This window comes from Pundamilia nyererei, unplaced genomic scaffold, assembly GCF_000239375.1.
Source record: "Pundamilia nyererei isolate P.nyererei 1_Seehausen unplaced genomic scaffold, PunNye1.0 scaffold00243, whole genome shotgun sequence".
Lineage (NCBI taxonomy): Eukaryota > Metazoa > Chordata > Actinopteri > Cichliformes > Cichlidae > Pundamilia > Pundamilia nyererei.
Window position 1 is genome coordinate 4,875 of NW_005187644.1, and position 6,521 is coordinate 11,395.

Below are 6,521 nucleotides of genomic sequence, written 5' to 3' on the forward strand. Positions count from 1 at the left end.
TTTTTTTGTACAACCATTAAAAAAACTACTAAAACTAAAATGAGAGAACAATCAGCTGTCGTAATAAGATGTCCCACAAATTATTTTTGCCAGTAAAAAAAAAAAAAGTTTGTCCGCCACAAGGCAGGGGAGAACACCACAGGGATAAACCCTGCAGGCCTGACAACAGGCGTATGATTCCTCCGGTTTTCCACCTGGAGACATTGTTCAGTGGAGATGGTGTCTTCCTTTGTGACGTTCATTAGTACCCTTACTGACACAAAGCAAAACAACAATCACACAACACACTAGCTATGCACTCCACCCTAAACGTTACACATCTCTTTCTCTCTCTCGCCCGCTGGATCTCGCTGCCGTCACTCCCAAATTTTTCACATCATTCCGAAACAATAAAATCCCACATGATGCCACTTTTTTTTATTTGTCGACATGATACATTTTTCCACCAATAGCAATGAGGTGCTTTTTTTTCTCTACTGTTTAGTATTCAGAAAAAGCATTGCATATATATATATATTAGGGAGAGAGAAAGACTGCTATGTCAGCTTAAATCGGTCATGTGCGTATCTGCACACATCTGCTACTGTGTGTGTGTATGCCAGAAAGATGGAGAGAGTATGAAGGTGCTTCCTCCTCCTCTCACCTTTCATCAGGTAGACAACACCAGCTAGGCATCCACTGTTAATTGGCTCTGCCCTGCCAGAGTCCGTGCAGCTCCTTTTCCACTCCTCCTTTCCCAACAGTTCCTCCCTTCATCATCACCTCTTATCATACTTAACAATTCCTTCTTTACACCCTTGTCCTTTACCTGTTATGCAAGGTCTAATTGGAATACAGTAGCTGCTTTAGACTGCAGTGTGGCAGGTTTAATTATAGCTTTTTGTACATACTAAAAGATATCATCTTGTATGAGATATTTCTCATATTTTATTTGTAGATTTGTTTAAACCTGGTTATTAAGTTTGTGGGAGTGATGCAACTATAAGCCTTTTTGTCTAAACTTTGTCCCATGTGAGTGAATTACTCAGAGTAAACACTAACAGAAAACTGCAATTCAATATTCATATTTAGGACACAAAATACTTAGATTTATGCTGTGAAATGTAACATGATGAGTTCTTCTTTTGAAACGCTTTTTTTTGGTTTTGTTTTGTTTTTCTATGTGTGCTACAACTTGCCTTGAGGCAACAGTTGCTAAGATTTGGCCCCATTTATAAATTGAATTAAATTGAAAAAAAAAAAACCATACTATATGTATGTTTGAACAACCACGTCTTATACTTACAGAGAATGGTAGGAATAATTTCCTGAAGCACTTTTTATGGTTGAGTCAGTCTGAGGAAGGAGCTCTGCTGCCTCAGAACTGTCTTGTGTAGGAGGTGTCATGAGTTGTCCATGATACAGAGGAAACACAAGTGAACTGAGCTGGAGATGTTTTGTTGTGCCTCTGAGTGGTAATTATCGTGTGTGATGTGGGATTTAAAAATTTAGAGATTTGCCTTTAAAGATGGCAGAAATGTTTAGATTACCTTCGTTTTCCAGGTACTTTTGATGATAATGTGGCATGTGCATAATTCATTACCTAAACCTAAACTTGTTAGATTGGTGCTGATTTAGAGCTGCATCATTTTTGCAATCAAGTGAAACAGGTTTGTAGTCATATTTATTAACAATTCAGCCTCATGACTAACATTTTCCTTTCACAATAAAGCCTAGCAGCTCTGAGCAATTTCTGACAGTGTAACATTGCTGGATGAGGCTGGGCTTCCGATGTTAGACGGGATTTTTTTTTAGCAGTATACTGATAGATGTTCCAGCCTTGACGTTGTTTCTGTGTTCTTGTGGCTGCATATCAGGACACGGGCTGCATTGCTGTAGATAATATGTGAGAGCACTTTGCAGAGCACTGTAGGACTGGCTGCAGTGGCTGATCCTCCCCACTGAGCACACTGACCTCCACATGGAAGAAAGAGAGGAGGGGGAGGAGAAGATGCAGCTATTCTCTCTATTCTTTTTGTTCTCCTTCTCTCCAAGTGCCTTGCTCCACAGGCTGGCTGCTTGGAAATGGCATTGCTGCAACCCCTCCTCCTTCTTCACTCTCCCCCTGCTTTTCCTGCATCTCTGGGGTCCCAAGAGCTTTGTGAGCGTCTGTTTGAGCCAAATGCCAGCACTCTGCATGCCCTCTCCCCCCTTCCTTCATCTTCCTGCGTGTGTATGAGAGAGTTGGGGGATTTCTTTGGATGCCTTCTTTATTCATGATGGGGGTTGCCTGTTGCTGTGTTCTAGTGCTTCATCCCCAGCGTTTGTGCAATTGGCGTGTGAGTAAGAGAATGTTATTGTTCACAGTTTCACCATAAGCTCTTTTCACACATGTACTGCACCTCTACTGCATCCCAGTCCTTTGTCTATGACACTGTGCTTAGCACCACAAATTAGTTTAAAAAAAAAACAAAAACGAAATTTTTTCCCCATGATCTGATGGGATGCTTACATTTAAACATACACTTCAAATAAACTGAAACATCAAGGAAATCGAGCTAAAAAGTTGGTAATCTATGTACCATCAATATATCTTAACTCAACAACCAGCTGACATATCCTTTGAAACCTGACAGCTAAATTGCCTAGATGTGAGGCTTGTGAGGCTTTCACTGTGAACATATCAGAAATTTTACATCTAAATGTAGGGATGGGTATTGATAAGATTTTCACGATTCCGATTCCATTTTCGATTCTGTTTAACGATTCGATTCTCTATCGATTCTCTTATCGATTCTTATTTTTTAAAAAGGTTGATTAGCTTAGAACTTTGTTTTATATCTTCTCTTTGAACAAGACAGACATTTAGGAGTAACATGGCCTTACAAACCCAACGGTGAGATCTTAAGAGACCCACAGCCTGGCTCTTCAATGGGGTGTCACAGTGTCCCCAGGAAACAAAAATTGTAAATGTAAAATAATAAAATAAATATTCTTCTGTAACAATAACAAAGTATAACATAAATTATTCTGTAGCAATTACACAAGAATATCCAGTAATGTCCCTGCCTACAATTAAACACATTCACTTACTGAAAATCGGGGGCACCTGCTGTGGCAAACCTTGGGCACCTGCTGTGCAAGCCTTTTACCACAAACTTAGTCACTGCTCGGTGACATTCGTCTATCCTGCCTGAAAGGAGACGCTACCGGTAGACTGCAGCGAGAACTGCCAGCATCTGAGGCAGCCAGACTCTGTCTCTCTCATCATGGTCACCTAAATGCACAGTAATAGCAGGTTTTGTAATAAGGCAGATCACGCTAACATAATATGCACTGTTAGTTGATTATTTACCTGCCGCATTAACGGGAGAGGATGTGCAAACGTTACCGCTGCTGCTGGGTTGAGATTCACGAGTCCAGAGCGGAATTAAAAACACGACATTCATTTAAGATTATCACGTGTTTTGTGAGCAAATGCTTTTGCATATTCGTAGTGTTTCCTCCCTTAAATGAAATATCTACTTTGCAAGTATTGCAAGTTGCCCTGTTGTCATCCGTTCTCGTAAAGTATAATCAAACTTTTGAGCGTTTGAGCCGCCATGTTTCCTGCCAGATAGGGCTGCTCGATTATGGCAAAAATGATAATCACGATTATTTTCACTGAAATTGAGATCTCGATTATTTGACGATATTTATTTAACCCTTTAAGACCTACTATAGAACCAAGTCCGCCAGAGCTTATATTATTTTTTTACATGTTGTAGTGCCATTTGTGGGAGCATTTCAAGTTGCTATACAACTGTTATAGCCCATATTTTAATAATATGTGCATTAAGTCCATAGTAACTACATTAATTGCAAAAAAGTGCAATGAACTACAAAAAAATTGAAAATCGTTTTTGGTTTTTTTACATATCTTTCTACTTGGAGAAATTTAAGAGATTTATCCCTCAAAACTTTAAATACAAAAAAGTTGCAAAGAATAGTTTACAACAACAGGAAATTTAGTTTGAGTGTCTTCATAGTTTTATTTTGGAGATACACCAATTTTTATATACTGCAGGAAAAACCAAAAAACAATCCTATGATGCAAAAACAGCAGGTGCATCAAAATAAACTATTTCCAGCAGTGCAATTTGAGTTCTAAGCATCCCAGAAACTATTCAGAAAAGTCAAACATGACCAGTATAGGCTTTTAAGGCCTACAAGTAAAAAAAACTAAATTTTCCGCGAAAATGACGTCACTTCCGGTTTCGGCCAGGAAATGGCAGACATGCGATAGTTCGCGCTGGCGTCTGTTTCACTGTGGGAAGTGTTACGAACAGCTGATCGGATCGGCAAAGCCTGTTTCTGGAATATTATGGTTTTGTTCCTGCAAGCGCTTTTTATGCAATTTTTGCAAAGCTATATGTGGAACGAAACCGTGACCGAGGACAAGCTGATGGCATCAGATGTAAGTACAACTCCTCCGGTTTCATATGCAAAACAAATTATTGTGCTAGCTTACACGGTTCAGGTTCTACAGGGATTTAAAAATAGTTACACAAAATGGAGCGTGCTGCTTTGACCGGCTTTAAAGGGTTAACAATGACTTAAAATAAATAATATAAAATAGTGTGCAACACCACTGAAGTTTTTTTTAACCTCTCTTTTCAACCAACGGCAGTCACTCTCCTCTCCAAATAACTTCTGCTTAGCTTTCCGAGCTTCCCTCGGGTCCTCTTAATCAGCGGTCTCCAACCTTTTTTGCGCCAGGACCGGTTTATAAGGTGTCGCGGATAAATGAGGGAGGGGCTAATAATCGGCTCAGTCATTTTTAATGATCGTTGAAAGCCCAGATCGTAATCGTGATTAAAATTCGATTAATTGAGCAGCCCTACTGCTAGGTAAATGACGCTCCGCAACGTGGTGACGTCATTCGGGGCGACTGGAATCGATAAGGGAATCGCTTGCAAAAATGGCAAACAATTCCAAGGAATTGAAACAGTGGGAACCGGTTCTCAACAAGAACCGGGTTTCGATACCCATCCCTATCTAAATGTGTGCGTTTAGTCTAGTAAATAGGTGTCAAACTCTGGCCCGCAGGTCAAATTTGGCCCGCAAAGCCATACCAAATTACTATTAGAGCTGGCCTACTGGTATTATACAGCTAATATATATATATATATATAGTTTAGTATTAAGCTTTGCTTGTTCCATATTCAGTTTTTCAGCAAAACTTGTTTGAGTCCATAAGAAAAGATTCATTCTTATATCTGGAGGAAGATTTTTTATTAAATATTAACGTTAGCCCGCGACTTTGTTCCAGTTTTGAATTTTGGCCCACTGTGTATTTGAGTTTGACACCCCTGGTCTAGTATTTGCTTTTTTTAATGCCACGCATATCTAGATGCACCTTGACTGGCTTCAGGTCCTGCCTGTAGCAGTTGCCACACACACCGCAAGCTGGATGCAAAGCCTCCTCATTCATGGCAATTGTGAAACTTACTTCTCAGGACATTAGCTGTATTACCATTATTTATCCACCTTTCTGCTTAATAACCACTTGCTGAAGTTCTGTTGCTAGAAATCAGATGAATATGGGCAATTAAATGGTTGTCCGTTTTTTTGAATTTATCATTTCAGTAGAAAGTAAATGCCAGTTCAATTCACTGATGCTAACTAAGCTAGCAACTCTATGGCAGACGTACGTTACTAAGATATGAAATGCATTCTTCTTGCTTCCTCCACTTTTGTACCATTGATTCATTAATGTTGAATTCTCTTGCTGCTGCTCTATTCCCATGTCATACTGCATGACCGATAGAATTTGAAATCTGCTTCATGAGCATGTCTTTTAACAGGGTCCTTTTGGGTCCTTATACACACGCAATACGGTAATATTATGTTGAAGCACGGTACGTATTAATCTGCAAGGCTCCTGACTATGGTAGCTGTAATGCTCCAACAGTCCGTCAAGCGGTGTGGCTTCATTGCTTACCGAAGTCATACTAAAACATTTTGACAGATTTTTGAGTGCTGTGTAACATAAATCTGTTCACGTTCAGTAAGCACAAATAGAATTCATACATAAGGCACACTTTTGAGGAAATGAAAGGATTTTAAGTGCACCTTATAGTCCGAAAAATACGGTACTGAAAACGTTCTTGTGCTTAAAGTGCTTCGCTGAACTGAAATTTAAACTTAAAATATCTCAAGATATATAAAATAAAAAGAAAGTCAAAATTAAAAGTGCCTCAAAGGCTTTGAACTGAACATCTCAATATCTGATTGGTTTAGACCACAATATGGGCATAATGGCTCCCAGGGCTCAAAAAATTTCAAACTCCCTGGTACCCCTTCGGGCAGGCACTCTTCAGTTTTTGGTAGCCGAAAATAAATTTAAGTAGCCCGAATTTTAAAAAAACAAACAAACAAAAAAAAAAAAGGAAAATTTTTGATTGATGTTTTGTTTCCTTTACAGTATTATTAAGTATAATATTGTAAAGGAAACAAAACAGCAATCAAAAAATAGTTAAAACACAAATTACAAAAACTGT

General features: G+C 39.0%; 1 protein-coding gene across 1 annotated transcript in view; it reads left to right on the forward strand.

Moving 5' to 3' along the window:
• Positions 1-6,521, forward strand: part of LOC102197077 (protocadherin Fat 3-like) — a 206,721-nt gene that overhangs the window by 1,047 nt on the left and 199,153 nt on the right. The window lies entirely within an intron of this gene.